A 16,532-nucleotide genomic window follows, 5' to 3' on the forward strand; every position below is an offset into this window, starting at 1 on the left:
TCTTCTTCTTCTTCTTCTTCTTCTTCTTCTTCTTCTTCTCCTTCTCCTTCTCCTCCTCCTCCTCCTCCTCCTCCTTCTCTTTGTCCTTCTCCTTTTCCTCCTCCTCCTCCTTCTCCTTCTTCTCCTCCTCCCCCTCCTTCTTCTCCTTCCTCCTCCTCCTCCCCTTCTCCTTCCCCTTTCCCTTCCCCTTCTCCTCCTCCTCCTCCTTCTCTTTGTCCTTCTCCTTTTCCTCCTCCTCCTTCTCCTTCTCCTTTTCCTCCTCCTCCTCCTTCTCCTTCTTCTCCTCCTCCCCCTCCTTCTTCTCCTTCCTCCTCCTCCTCCTCCCCTTCTCCTTCCCCTTCCCCTCCTCTTCCTCCTCCTCCTCTTTGTTCTTCTCCTTTTCCTCCTCCTCCTTCTCCTTCTCCTTTCCCTCCTCCTCCTTCTCCTTCTTCTCCTCCTCCCCCTCCTTCTTCTCCTTCCTCCTCCTCCTCCCCTTCTCCTTCCCCTTCCCCTTCCCCTTCTCCTCCTCCTCCTCCTCCTCCTCCTCCTCCTCTTTGTCCTTCTCCTTTTCCTCCTCCTCCTTCCTCCCCTTCTCCTTCCCCTTCCCCTTCCCCTTCCCCTCCTCCTCCTCCTCCTCCTTTTTAGTTTAGTTGCTGGGGTGATGTTTATAAATTATCTATGGTGGGTTGCTTTATTGCTACTATTAGAACCCTCAGGAAAGGACTACTTCTCTGAGGTATCTTCCAAGTGTGTCTTGCTTCTGGGTTTTGAGTCTATTGCAAGACCCCACCTCTTCAGTTTGTCGGAGATAAGAAGTTGCTGCCTACTTGGCGCAACCCCAGATTCTTTGGCACTGTGTCACATTATTTTCTCTGACCCTTAGTCAATCTCAGTCTTGGAATATTAGGAGGAACATTTATTTAGAACAATTGTGGCACTTTTGGTCAATGTGTTATCATCGCCAATAACAATAGCGTCAAACATAACCTAGAAAATGACAAACTGAGATAACCATTAATTTATCAACTTTAAACATAAGGTCTTGAATTGTGGTTATATAACAAACTCTGAAACAAACCAGAACATTATATGCAGTATATAAGCTGTTAGTATATCAACTTTTTCTTCAATGGTCAAAATTTAAAAGGTGCTAAGGAGAAAATAGAGAAGTAGAAGAGGAAGATATTAGAAATAAGGCTGGAGAATAAAGGGGGATCATGCTAACTTTGTGAAGCTGGACCAGAGAAGGGAGAGATAAAAGGGACAGATCAGAACAGGAACCACAAAGAGGCTAGAAACCATGTTCACATGAACAGAAACAAGGTCAAAGAATGAAGGAGGGGAAATACAAACAAAGAAACAAAAAAATCCAAAACCACAATAAAAATCACAACATCAACCATAGAAAAAAAAGAAATGTGTGTGTGCGTGTGTGTGTGTGTGTGTGTGTGAGAGAGAGAGAGAGAGAGAGAGAGAGAGAGAGAGAGACAGAGAGAGACAGAGAGAGACAGAGAGAGACAGAGAGAGAGAGAGAGCCATTTCCAGCTCTGTCTCTGTTGTCACTGGTAGGCAAGGTATGCAGACAGAGCCCAGTTCCCTGGTGAGTCATCCCAGTGAGCCCACAGTAGCTTTTGGTGAGGTAGTGGATAATCTCAGTGGGCCTCCTCCTCCTGATGGAGACCATCCTCATTCAGCCTGCAGCTATTAGTGCTCCTCCCATAGGCCCAGCTGGGTGGCACTAGATGGAGCCTTCAGCTATTGTGAATTCTGAACTCAGCTGCCCCTTCTTCATACTGGCTCCCAGTCATTGGCTTCTCACACAGGATGACTGAACCCTCAGCACTCACCACCAGCTCGTGCTGGCTTCCTGTCCACTGCTCCCTTCCACTTATGAATCTTTTTGTGGAGGCCTCCGGGGTCACCAGCAGGCACCATGTGTGTCCATAGTTTTGAATTGCTCCTCTTGTACAGTGAGTCCTGCCTCAGGCAAAAGGCGCCACCCACCTGCCTACTTCTTCTTCCCTGAAGTTTCTTTTTTCCCTTTCTCCAAGAGCTTCAATTTGTGCTTCAGCTCCCTCCAGGTCCAGGGGCCCCACTTCTGTCCTTGTCATCTTCGTTTCAGCACATGAATGGCCACTCTTAGAGAGGCTCTTTCTCCGGCACGTTCGCCTCTGCCAGCTTGCTGCTCCTTCTCGAGCTTGTCTTTCTGTATGGCTCAGTAGCACTCCGTGCCGTACAGAAACTGCATGTTCAGTTTCCATTCATGTTTGTGAACATATATGCTGTTCATATCTGTCCCATGTCTGATATGATTTCTTTCACTCTTAGGGTTCTTTCTGCACTTTTTGATACTGGTGTAAAGGTCACTATGGAAAGAACTCTTAAAGTATCAGGAGCCAAGAGAATAGTACTGTTTTATTGCTGTGTTGAATAAATTGTTTACCTTTAAAGATAGTATACAAGGCAGAACAAGGCAAGACAGGACATGAAAGATCAAGATCGGCATCTCGGCCTCTCCCTTTCCTTTTCTGGGTGAGCTTTGCTTAGTTGTATTGAGCAAAGATTTTCATCTCCTTAATTTTTAAAATATTTTTGGTACCTGGGATCAAACTCAGGACCTTCCACTTGCCAGACAGGTATTTATGCTGCTGAGCTATCTCCCTGGCCCTCATCTACTTTAATACCAAATGTCATGTCTAATGAGAGTTGCAGTTAATCAATAAATGCTTTTAGATGAACAGAGAGTGCGTATAAATGTACTCATTTTAAGGATGCTACACAAATATTGTAAAAACCAAGTAGATAATAGATTTGAGTACACTTTGAAAAATCAGCAATAGTTATATAAGTTTCATAAAATAATATCTTATTAATTTTATTCCATCATCACAGTTTCTAGATGCCTGCTATACTTGCCATTACTCTGCTGTGAGCAAGAACCCAAGATCTAGGGAGCAAAAAAATTGCTGCAGTTATCTATAGAATTTATATTAAAGGTGTTATATTTTCCTTATATATTCTTAACATCTGCTACACCACTCAATTTATATTCTGTACCAGGAGGAAACAATATATTTTTTATATGATCTAAATATAGTTTTTTTTAAAAGTCAGCACTCTTTCATTAAACAAATATTTATTATTGACCTTTACTGTTGCAGGATTTGATGTATCTTATATGAACAAAATACTTACACAGCCCCATTTTTCTTGTGATTTTTGTTGCAAACCTTCTATAACTGAAATTCAGAAAGATTGTATCTTTCTTCCAAATTCTTTCTTGTGTGATATCTTCTCAAGGGAAAGCAAAAAACTTTTGGAAGAAAAACTGACATTATTCCAACAGCAAATTTAAGAAGTACCTGTCACTGCGCTAGCAAGAGACCTACTGTCTTCATTTAGTAGGATTTTGTTGACACAAAAAAAAGAAGAAAAAGTATCTCACTTAAATGTCCATGACAAAACCCAGCCCTTAGTGACTCTGAGTGGGTCAGTTTCTTTCCAATATTATTTTATCTTTTCCTGTATGACTGGTTTAATCTGTGTATGATTTGATTTTTGATTGCTGTATTAACAAAAAATTGTTTTCTAGTTGAAGGAGGTTGTTCATTTTGCAGAAAGAGAAGAATACAGAGATTCTTGCAAATTTTGCTTTGTCATAGCTTTTACAATATGCAAAGTGGAATTTATAAAATACCTGTCTGTATCTATTTTTCTTTTTCTTTTCTTTTTTTTGCACTGGCCAGGGAAGCACTTATTCCACTGAACCATCTCCCTGGCCCTGTATCTATTTTTCTACCAACATCTATGTTTCTATGTGTCTTTCTAACAACTAATTATATAGTGCAGAAAAGAAATGACTCCATCATTGCTTTATTAATAAAAACTTTAGTAGAATGATCAAATAGGTGTAATTACTCTTACTATTTTTAAAAAATGTGCCCCAAGTAATGAAAACTATCTTTTACTTCTTTAACAAAATAATTTTCTTCCAAAAGTATTGATTGTCAGGAGCTGTAATGATGAGATTGAGGTGTAATACAGCAGAAGCTAAGGAAAAGAGCAGATCCCAGCTACAGACTGTGGTTAAACCCATTTGGAGCTTCAGACAGATGGGAGAAAGTTTTGGTGTGAATACTGCAGAAGAGAGATTTATTGTTTCCGCTTGATATAAAGATCAATAAATGCTGTGTGGACCTGGCAGTGTTTGAAAGCTATAAAATCTTTTTCACCCCTTGTACAACTTATTACCATTGTAAACACATTTCAAAGAAAATTAATCCCTTCTTTTGTTCTGTACTAAATTCTTTCTGTTAAAATGTGCTTGCAAAGTAGAAGCTAAATTTTGGGCTGAAAGGGAATGCGTGAGATACATTTTCAGTTTGTTGCAAGTAGCTAATTGAGGGAATTGTATGCTGTGAGTCTCACAGCCTTCTGATCTGTTAAGCATTAAGGCATTTTCTCTCCTTATTTAGCTGCGTTCTTGGGGTGGGTGGAGGAAGTTGGAGGAAATAAGTTATTAAATTAAGTTGTAAATATAATTTCCCACCATTAATCTATTCTTATTTGGAAAAATCCAAATAATCTAGATTTCAAACACTAAGTTGTCACAGATATCCTATTATTTTAATTATAAAAATGGAATATTTTTTATCTGAAAGTGATAAAAATGAACAATTCCATTAACATTATATGACACTGGAAAATGTAAATTATCTCCACATAACAGCTTTTTAAAGAATATGTCTTAGAAGCTTACTTTCTAGTATGTGTCACAACAAGCCCCCACAGTTTTGTCTTTATGTTTATTTATTTTAATTTTGTGTATTTGGTACAGGGTCTCACTATGCAGCCTGGACTTGAAGTGATCTCCTTGTTTTTAGCCTCCCCAGAGCTGGGATTACAGGCGCACACCAGCACGCCTGGACTAGGTTGATGGCTCAACATCCAAGGGCAGGGCCCGTGCAGCATGTGTTGCCAGGGATCAAGCCTGGTCCCTGTGCTTGCCTAATCACATGCTTAGTCCACCAAGCTATCTCACTGCTCTCCCTACTGTTTTACAAGTATAAAATATGAACCCTCAACTTGAGTCAAAACATTATATCTGCCCAACTATTATGGCTTGTATATAGATGTCCCCTCAAGCCTCATGCAGTCATAGGTGGGGCATTTTGGATGGATCCAGGGTTTGTGGTGCTGGATAAAGTGTGTGATGCTGGGATTAATGGTGTGAGTGCTAAGGATGGGTAGTCTGGATAAAATAGAAGGCACAGAAGGAGGCTTGCTGCTTGGGTGCTTCTGCTGCCTTTTGCTGTGTTGTATACCTTCCTTCTTTGGGATGCCCCTCAGCAATGCTGCCCTGCCTTGGAGTTAGCTGACTGTTGCCTAAAACTTCTACAATCTGTGAGCCACAGTAAACATTTCCTCCCTCACGTTGGGTGTTGGGTATTTTCTCTCAGCAATGAGAAAAGTAACCAAGGCGCCAACAATATTTGACCATTAGATAAGGTGTTCAGCTACTTTATGTGTTTTAAAAATCAAATCAAGATGTGCTCACTTGAAGAGATCTTAAAACCTACAGTAACAAAGTTTATTGTTTTGTCCTTCTAGAGAGATTAGTAGAAGTAAAAGCAAAGGCATATCAAAGTGTAATCTACCAAAGTTAATGTCTGCCTTGGTAGTTTGTACTAGTTTGACCTCTGATATATTGTGGATTCAGAGTGGAACATGTCCTTCTTACCAAAGTCCTTCTCTCCTGCCTTTTTCTCCACTTCCTTTCCCCCTTCTCATCTCTGTCTCTCCTCCTACTTTCGCTCTTATCTCTCTTGATCATTAAATCAACATCCTATGCCACAGAAATCTTCTATGAGTCTTTCCCAAAATACAGATTATAAGTGTGCACGTTTTATGTATCTCTTTGAATTGAGAGTCATCTTCTTTAATTTCAAGCTTCTGTGTGGGGCAGAAGACAAGTTATTTGGGGATGATGGTGGATGGCCAGCATGGAAATAGTTCTGATGCTCCTGAAATTTCTAGTGTCCATTTACACAACACTTTGCCATGCAATGGTGCCCAAGGGTAGTCTTGCCTCTGGAGTACCTTAAGCTCTATCTGGAGATCTCTGTCCAGAGCTACATGCAATATTTATGTGGCTATAAATATAGATAGATAAAGACAGTAATGAATTTTAAAACTTTGACTCATACTATTTCCTGTTATGATAAGGGTCATTCTTACTGCTTTAGTGTTTATTTTAAACACTGCCTATAGGACCACATGTGATTGATGTTGCCTGTGTATTTTATTATAGTTAGGGATGCCAGAGATTTTGCTACTTATGCAATTAGTTTGTGGATTAGTATGTGCTGTGCCACTAATGGATATTCCTGCACTGTGTTTGTCCTCAGATTCCAATTAAGAGACATATGGTTGCAAAGAAATTAAACTATGTTCAGAAGCTGGAAAACAGTAAATGATGTCCGGTCTTGTGCCTAAAGATGGTGCCATCAAATTCCCTGTTGATTAGTGTAAATATTTGTATGTGCTTATTTATGTAACATGTGGGTCAATGTTTAACTGAGTTTTGTGAAGCTGAAAGTCAGAGTGAGGCATTTAACCCTCATGTAGTATTATTGAAAGAATTAAAAATGTAGGCACTGTGCCAAAAACATCTCCCCTCTTTGGTTTCCAATATCCCTTTCTTATTCACACCCTTTCACCTCCGTTCTCTAGTTACTAGTTTTCCATTAGCTAATAAGAGAAACAAATGACTAGAGATATTGGATAGTTAAAAAACTGGTTTTTATATGATCTAGTTTTGGTCTTTTCCCAGAGGTTTTTTATTCTATTTTATTTATTTATTTATATTATTTAATGTATTTAGTACAGAGTATACAGGGTCTCACTACACAGATCGGACTCGGAGTAACCCGCCTGTTTATAGTCTCACAAGAGCTGGGATCATAGGGCCTGCCACTATGCCCAGTCTCAACTGCTGCCTCAGTGTGCCCTGGGGGCGGGGCCAGAATGGCAAGCTGGGGATCGAACCCCGATCGATGTACCTACCTAAGCAGGCACGTTAGTCTGCCAAGCTATCTGGCCAGCCCTTTTCCAAGATGTTTTTAAAATATTCTCTACAACAGTTTATATCTGGACAGTCATCTGTATCAAGCAAGAAGTAACACCTGATTAAGGTTACTATAAAGCATAGTTTTAATATACATTATCTTGCTCTGATTTCCCCAGGAAACACACGAGGTAGACAGCGCAAAAATAAGGAAATGGGCTCAGAAAGGGATTGGCTTGCCTGGGGGCCAGAAGTTTCATTTTAATCCCTCACTTTAGATCCACAGACCTTTCCACTAGTCCATATCTCTAACATGGCCAGAAATGATTTCACCCTCCATATACGATATAAAATATTGTCCAGTGTAGACTCCCATTTCTTTCCCCTGCTCGGTGACCTGCCCAGGAGGGCTGCTGGCGCTTTCCAGGGGGCTTTCTTGATCCTTAGTACTCTCAGCAGTTTAGTTCTGGTTGACAGTCCTGTGTCAGAAATGCTAATGGGCTGTTTCTTCACGTGGGCTCTGCCTCCAGGCTGACCTTGTTTTCCTGACCGTGGTCACATTTGTGTGATCCAGGCTCCTGCTGGAGAGGCAGCTCGGTGCAGACTGAGAAAAGCCACAGTCGCTGCCAACAGCCTAACTTCTGCTCTAGGATCTGGGGAAAGTGATAACAATGCTTGAAGTTTGATTTCTAACTATGAAGGAAATCATGATAATCAAAATAGTCACATGAATAAGGGTATATTTCTCTCTATACGAATCTTACATAATTGGCATAATTAGATAATTTAGTATGAGGAGTGAGGAAGCAATAGAACAGTTACAGAATGATGGATAAGTGCTCAGAGTTAAGCTAAATGCAGTAAGATGGTAGGAAGACTGTATTACATGCACTCTTATTGTCCTACCTGTGTGAGTTTCCTCCCCAGAAAACATGATTGTTTTATGTCTAACTTAGGAATTGAATGCATTACAGATACTGATGAGAAGTCATCAACTGCCAAACATCTGCCTAATAAACGTGCTTCATATCCATTTGGATCATTAGACCACAGTCAGCGCAATATTGATCCAATTCTATTCACTGCTGTTGAGTTTTTCTTTCAAGAGATGTGGAAGCAATGGAGTTGGGCAACACCTGCGCTACACAGTGTTTTGACGATTTCTGAAAGTCTCAGTATCTGAGACTTTTAAGCTCCCAGGACTTGTGTTCATCAGTGTCCTGAAATAATCATATTCTCAGGCACAGCCTAGCTAAACACAATGCTCATGGCATTTTGGTTGGCATCTGCATGGTAATTTACTTGTGTACATTGAGCAAAAACTGAAATATATCTCGTTACTCAAAGTCTTCATGGTCAGCACATTTCTTACTGTTCAGACCATGTGAGGAACCCTCACAGAAACAACAATTTGTTTTAATCTTTTTGGAATCAAAGAAAAAAGAATTTTGTGCCAAATTCTTCAGCTTAAGGAGCTTTTGGACTATGGGGGGTGGGGACTTGTCAGTGAGACTGTCACTGACAACCACATTCAAAAGATGTCCTTTTATTACCGCATCGAAGATATTTTTGTACTTGAGTATAACCTTTCTCAGTATGACGAAGAGCTCATATGAACCCAAACTGTTAGATAGAATGCTTCATACATGATTCCCCTCCCCTTCTTTTCAACAGGGTCCCTCTGTCACTTCACCTGGTTTTCCTATATGTCCTCATCTGTTGTGACCATCAGAGATGTTACATTTGTCAGTAGCTACTTTATATGGAGCTAAACCCTAAAAGTGTTTGAAAGCAGTTCTCTGCCATCTACTGACAGATTATTGCTTAAGTTACTGCATTTAGAGTTGACAACAAATCTCCATGTTCCATGTATTTTTATAATTTAATAGTCAGATAGAAGTTTTACTTCTTCTATTCCCAAACTCTTGTAAGAAAACACCTTACTGCAGCTTCTGAATACTGGAAACAATAGAGAATTCTTTAGAAATATTCAAATGGAGAGTTTCTAAAGGTGGATTTTAGAAGTTTTTTTTTTTTTTTTTTTTTAACTTCTCTTGGTTTCAGGTTTTTTTTTTCATGTTCATAAAATTGGGGTAATAGTTCTTCCTGTCTTACAGAACCACTATGAGAATTCAATGACTTTTATAGGCAACATATTGATTTCAGGGTTTGACCTTAGCACTCAACACACTGTTACATCGTTAGTCCAGAAAGCTGACGCTCATGTGACTTTGTAGAGTGAGTCAGTCCTGTTCCTTCTGTGTAGTTCTGTTTGGTGTAAGGACTCAGGACTAGAGCCCTGTCTTCTCCCCATGGGCCACCGACACAACATGACTTGTTTTCCTTAGAAAGTGTCTGGGAGCAGTGCCATCTTGCCTCAGAGTATTCTCACTCAAATTGAGCCCCATTGGCTAAGATAGTGGCCAGTGAATTATCTATTTCCTAAAATCTCCCTACCAAGAAGTCAATGACCATAACAGAACTATTGAAAAAATAAACAAATATTTTAAAATTTGAGAAAACAATTGGTTAATAATCATTTTCATGTCCATTAATGATAAGAAAGGAAATAAGAGATTTCACTTGGACATATGGAAGCATTTCCTAGTGATCGCCAGGATTACTGACTGAGCAGCAATTTGTGGAGAAAACACTACTGGAGACAGGAGTCTTTGGTTGGTGCTTTTTACTAGCTCTGTGGTGGATGCAAAACACTTTCACCTCTGATGCTCAGTTTTTTCATCCGTGAAATGTAGATAATTAAATCTGAAGCCCAGGGGGTTGTTGTAGATATTTAATGGGATGAAAGAAAAGAAAGTGATTTATAAACTGTGAAGTTTTGCGCAAATCAAAGGTGTTGTTATTGCTCTCTGGAGTTGTTTGAAGATGCCAGAAATTCCTGAATGACTTAATTGTACCTAAGATAAGAGAAGAGCTAAACAAACCTTTTGGATGCATTTCACTCCAAGGGGGGAAATTAGCTCTTATATCAGATTGGCTTTCAGTAATACTTTTGAAAAGGCATTAAAATAAAGGGATTGGAAAACAAGCTTACTTTGTATAAGAGAACTTAATTATCATATTCATTGTATGTTATGTATAGTCAGTAAGAATAATTACAATGATAATGATGATTATACCTTGCTAATTAGCCTATGTGTCTAATAAGATAATGGTTATCAGTTTAAGTGCCTGATAGGTCAGTTAACACGGTGGCCTTTTTATCCTCAGCATTCACGACACACTCAAGTGCAGACTTGTAGACTCTAGGTACAGTTTTACAGATGGCAACCAGTATGAGTAGAAGAACTGATATTATAATGCACCTCTAGCTTTTTATTCTTTTCTCTTTTTTTACATTTTCTTTTAGCACACTTAACATTTTTAAATTTTATAATTAATTGTCTGGACTACCTATTTTGCTTAGTAAATTAATAGTGCTGAAATAGTGGTTAGCTTTGCAGAGAGAGTGCCATACTTCTCAAAAGTGGGGCTGTCATTACCTGGATTAACTATTAATGTGATCTGAGTCTATGTGAGCTTAACTGTGTGCATGGCCGTGAGAACCATGACCTTCTGATAGATGTTTTTGGACGGAAAGCAAAGACATTTTTTCTCAAGGTTTTTTTTTTACTCCCAGGTGAAGATAGTTTGGCTAATTTTATACAAAGGTCAGCAGCACAGCTGGGTTTGAAATATAGAGATCCTGCCTGAAAGTTCCATATTTAAAATGCAGTCTTTTTAAAGTTTGTATGTAGTAAATTTAGTTAGAGCCTGGGAAAACGAGCACTGTACCGTCTGGATATTTAGCAAGATTGATGAGGACTACAATTATGCCTTAGAAATAATGTTTGCAATGATCTATTTCTTTAATCAATTTTATTGAAGTCAGTCAAGTAATTTAATCCATTGGTGTCTAAAGGCATAGCTATAAAGACATTTTTGATGGCTTTTAGTTATGGAATTTGGCATAGAGTGTCCTAATGAGTGAAACACTCTTTTGTAGTCAAGAGTGAAACACTCTTTTGTAGTCAAGAAAATGTGATCTCCAGATTGCGATTTGGAGGATAATGAGATGTTTCACCATCGCACCCCAATTTGTCCTTCAGTGAAAAGCTGATTAACAAAATCCCACCGCTGGAAGTTGAGACCATCTTGTTTGCAGCAGAGAAGGTCATCAGTTTTCTCAGTATGGACTGAGGATTGAGTTTTTTGAGTGAATGGAGATAGGGTTCTTTCTGAGCACTGTCTGAGATCAAGGGACTGCAGGGGACAGGAAATGTGCATGAAAGAGAACATTGGAAAAATGATTTGGGTGTAGTTGATCTAGGGAGTTCAGAGTATGGTGATGGGAATTCTAGTTGGATTATAGTTATGCTGCCTATCAGAAAGTACCATAAAGATCCAGGTTCCCAGATTGTGGGGGGGAAAGGAAAGGTGGGGCAGGGGATGAAAGAAGGATAAGGGGAAGCAGAAGTGTATTTACTCAGTCTTTCTCTGCTGTTTTGCCTATTGCCTTCCTTATTGGATATAGATGTGATTTAAAGGTGTGTTTTCAGGAAACTTAATTTGAGTACATGTGATTCTTTAATTTTGGGTTTACATTAAAAATGCTTTCCGAAGACAGTTTCCTCGAGGAGGGAATGTGGTTTTATAAAAGAGGGTTTCCTTTTTCATTAGTCACGCAGTGTCGAGCAGATCACCCAGTCTCACTTAGGTTCACTCTTAGTCAAACGGTGACACTGGTCTATTTCCCTGCAACAGTGCAGAGATGAACTAGGATAATGTGTACTCAGAAAGCAAGCTGTGGCTGCTTACCAAGTGCAAACCTGAGTGTCTGTGTGTGGAAAATCATGTGATTGCATTTGGGGGCCGCATCACTTGGCTTTTCGTCCTGGTTTTTTACCTGTGTTGCGTAGGGCAAATTAAAATTTCTGTGTCCCAGTCTTCTCATCTGTAAACCGAGGGAAACAGTAACACCTCCTAATGTTTTCAGGAAGACCAATGGAGATAACACATGGAATGGGCTTCACGTAGTGCTGGGCAGAAAGCACAATACTTACTCTAGTTTTATATTTTTCTGTCAGCACAAGACTGAATGCTGACTAAAATGCACTGGAGTGAATTATTTGGAAATGAAAAAAAATCCTATATTTTTGCTTCAAGCAATATAGTTCTTTGTCTAACAAGTTTATATTTGATTATAAGCTGTTACAGACAGTTAAAAGGGACTGTTTGAATTTAGCAATTATGAATGAAATTATCTCTTACTTCTCGATATTTGAGTAAAGAAATTACACTCATTGCTGCTGATTTGCTCAGATAAGATTATTATAGAGTGTTGGTCATGTTCATTGTATCTACACTTTAAATGAAAAGTTCTGACTCTGAGTATACTTTAGAAGCAACTGGGTCTCTCCAGACCAATTGCATTGGGAAATGTGGGGATTGTACTGATATTAAAAAAGAATAAAACCTCCTGAAATAGTGGTGAATACAATCAATTTGTAATATTGGTAATTTTGTATCTTCCCTATTAGTTTCTGACTTTGCTTGCTCATTTTATCATAATTAAATAAAGTGATGTTGCTATTTAGGATGTTTCTTTAAGGTAGAACTATTATTTTTCTTAATGACAAGTTTTCAAGGCTTTAGATTGTCCAGGCATCTGGTGCAAAGAGGATGAACTTAGAAGCCAGTCTGGACTTAAGGGACTTATTCTCTTCTGCTCTGTGTGACCTTGTGGCTCCCCAACCCCTAGCACAACTCTGTAAACTCAAAATGAACATGCATTTTGCAATGAACTCTGCTTCATTGCACACACACACACACACACACACACATGCACACGCATGCACATGCACACACACACACACACATGCACATGCGCACGCACTCGTGCAATGCAGTCTTGACCCCCTGCCTCCTACATGATGCTCACACTGTCTGTTGCAGATATCTGGAGAAGGGGCTACGTGGGAGCCTAGCCAGCACTGTCTGGGCCCACAAGGCCAGCTGCTGGGAGCTGCTTCCTCTCACACTTCAGGGATCGCATCGTGATCTCTGCTGGGACCATTTCCGGACTGGTTCCTTGGATCCCATGACCTCTCACAAGCATAAAATTTTGTCTGTGGCGTCAGCCACTGCTAGTCAACTAGTAGTTGGGGCTGCTCATGAGACTAGAATGAAGAAGGCTTTCTCTTGTCATGTAGTAGAACCTTCTGGCTTAGAAACTGCTTGTACAAGATCTGTATGACGCTTTCTCTTTCCCGCTTCTTCCTATTGGTACTTCTTTGTGTCAGGTCACCATCTGTCACTTAGTTGGGAGGAAAAGTCATCGAGAACAATCACAGTCTTTCTTAATTTTATTTGTATGATAGTAGCAGCAGGTTCTGTTGCACTCCTCACCCTTGTCTCTTGGATCCTCCAGGACAAGGCTCTAAAGCTGTGAGGCCTCCCGGTTCCCCTTTTGCTCATTCTTCATGTCTAAGGAGGGTTCTTGGTCAGGGACAGCGAAGGAGATGCACTCCCAAAGGCAAGAGGAGAATGACTGTGTGTCTTCAGAACCCCTGCTTTGTATCCCTGGCATGCTTGAGAACTTAGCAGGGGTTTGTTGAAGCAATAAGTGCTCTCCTTGTCAAAGTAGGAGCCACTGTAACGAAAGATTTGGCCCATAAGTGGGTCTTCATTTCATGCTTTCAGTTAGGTGGCACTGACAAAGCCAGAGATTGAGGCAGTCAGGCAATGTCTGAAGAAGGGGAATAAGACACTCCAAGGAGTGAGCACTTGGTGAAGTCGTTCTTGGTTGCAGGCTATACTCTGCAGATAGCCCCTCTGCTGTTAGGATGTACCCCCTGACTTTGCCAAGAAAGAGGAAGTGTATAAATGCTCTACCAACTTGCAGCATTGTTGGTTGTTACCACAGAACGTTTCCCTTGAATGTTTTTGGAAACTATAAATTTAATTCCTGCTGGTGGTAGAAGTAATTGCTTCACCCAAGGAAAAAGGTCAGTATGTTGAAGGGCTTAGTTCCTTTCACAAACACATGGTTTTTAATGACTGGGAAATTCCTACCAGAGGAAATAAATGTGCTTTTGCTCAGTGAAGCCATTCTGGTCTTAACTGGCTCAGCACACTCCAGTTCCTGCTTTCTGTCCCATGTTTTGTGACCCAAGGTTATTGGAAGGATAATCCCTCTGAGGATATTCACTGCTTTGGGGCATGTTGCCAAAGGGAAAGTTATCCTAGCTCAGAAACTGCCAAACCAGTGCAAGAGGCCCAGATTGCAGAGGAGCTGAGGCAATGACTGAAAATGATTTGGTTTAGTCTGACCATGAGTAGGACGGTGAAACCATGCATTTCTTGCATACTATAAACCCTGTTTGTGTTTCATTCTCTTTACATTTCTTAGCCGCTTCATTGATTCTTGGTTCAGGTATGATTTTTCTTTTCTAGGTGCATTCCATTTACTGTGCTTTGATTCTGTCCTGATGAGTAGAAACATCTAAACCCATCTGAGCTCCCCTTCATCTTTTTAGACTGGTATTAGTGAACAACAGTTGCTGAAAGAAGTTGCTCTGTATTTTTCCTTTGAATGCTTGAAGGCTGATACTAAAACTGATTTGTGTATTGGCTTGGAAAGTGTGAAGAATATATCCTAGACCTTGGATTTTCACCATGAAAAGGTCTTCCTATGTAGGATATAGAGTCAATCTCATGGGATGCCCTTATTTAATTTAAATTCATTACCCTGGCTTTAAAATAATTGTTTCTACCAAGGTAGATATTATAGTTTGAAGAATGAAGAATGTTGGGGAGACTGTCATATCAATTCTTTTTTTGTACCAGGGATCAAACTGAGGACCTTGTGCTTGCCAGACAGACACTTATGCCACTGAGCTATCTCCCAGCCCTTGATTATTTTTATAAAAGTGTGAATATGGAGTTTTGACAGACCTCTGGGGTCTCCCTTATATTAAGTGTCCTTAGGACAGTCACTTGGAAGGATTAGGAATTAGGCATTGAATATTTATTAACTGCTTCTTATGCAGCAGCACTGTGTTGGGTTTTCTATAGATTATTTTCTAGGAGGACGAGTTTGTGTAATCAGTAGTAACCCCAAGTTACCAAGTTATGGTGCAGCAGAGTAACTTTTCTTGAAAATTTAGCTATGGTTGTAATGAATGGATAGTTTGATAAGCCTTTGGTAGCTTTTTCTATTTATTTAACTAAAATTTTTTGTTATTTGAAAAACTCAACACTGAAAATGTTGTTTCTCTGGTCACAACTTCTTAGTAAGATCTAGGTTCTGGAATCTTTGTGTCCCATTTGCTCCCTCTAAGTCTAAAACACCAAGTTGGAGCCTTGTAGCCTAAGTAAGCCTGAAAATAATTTCTTGATGTAGGATTAAAGAAAAAAGTCTGTATTTTGGGCTGTCACGAAGACAAGAGGATTATAAAATTTAGTCTTGAACTGAAATAAGTGCTTCTGTCACCTCCCGCCTTTCTGTGTTCCCTCTAGAAGATTCTAGAAAGACCATTTGCTTGAAGCCTCCTGGATTAGCTTTTCTATTTGTCCCCTCAGATGCAGTGTTCTTAGGACAGAAAGAACAGGATGCTCTAACTTTAAAACTATCTCTCATTATGAAGTTGACTATTTTTCACTCAATTTACTACTATACTTGCTAGATCATCCTTAAAAGTTGTATGGAAAATATTAAGATGTATCCTTTCATTTCTGTTGGGCATTACACATTCTGGTTGCTTTTGGGTGATGGGAAGAGCAGTACCCTATGTCTCTGTAGCACACTCGTCCAAGGCCCGCGTGGCCCTCTAGGACTGCAGGCATCCAGTGAATGATGTGTTGAACTTCACCACTGGTTCAACAGAACTGAAAAAAAAAATACGACTAGGAAATTTTATCATACTTGAAATTGGAAAAATTAGATGATTGCTGAATGCCTCATTAGTTCCAATCAGGAAATTCACGGCTCAGTGCAAAGTAGGTTCATAGTTTACAGTGAAAACTCTTGAGATAAATCAGAAACCACAGCTCTGCTTATGATGTTGAGAATGGGAATGATGCTGATTTGCTGATAATATTTTTTTGTTATTGTTATTATCCTGTAGCCTCAGACGATACAGCAGACTCTCAAGAGGACATTGCAGCATTATGAGCATCAAGTTATTGGGTGAGTAAACATGGACTTTGTCATCAATGGAACAAATTAAAGATGATTCCCCGAGCACAGCTCCTGGGGGTTGTGCTGCTGCTCAGGCCAACCATCTCATACTGGCCATTTCTCAAAGTGTGGGGATAAGGCAAGGTGGGCCCCTTGCATTGAATTCCTTTCATTTGTTGGTATTTACTTTTTACAAATAATATTCCTTTTAGTATTGATTTCTTTTTTGCACTTCTGTGTTCTTGTCCTCTCATTTCAAGATTGAATCTCTTAATTTTTCTTTACTACCCTAGGAAGGTTTATTGA

At 39.8% G+C, this 16,532-nt stretch overlaps 1 protein-coding gene across 1 annotated transcript in view; it reads left to right on the forward strand.

Annotated features, from left to right (window-relative positions):
- Gucy1a2 (guanylate cyclase 1 soluble subunit alpha 2) overlaps window positions 1-16,532 on the forward strand; it is a 358,773-nt gene that overhangs the window by 18,773 nt on the left and 323,468 nt on the right. Inside the window, exon 2 of the mRNA XM_004626131.3 lies at window positions 16,174-16,235. The gene's annotated coding sequence lies outside the window, so the exon portion shown is untranslated. The remainder of the gene's footprint in view (window positions 1-16,173; window positions 16,236-16,532) is intronic.

This window comes from Octodon degus, unplaced genomic scaffold, assembly GCF_000260255.1.
Source record: "Octodon degus isolate 3935 unplaced genomic scaffold, OctDeg1.0 scaffold00012, whole genome shotgun sequence".
Taxonomy (NCBI): domain Eukaryota; kingdom Metazoa; phylum Chordata; class Mammalia; order Rodentia; family Octodontidae; genus Octodon; species Octodon degus.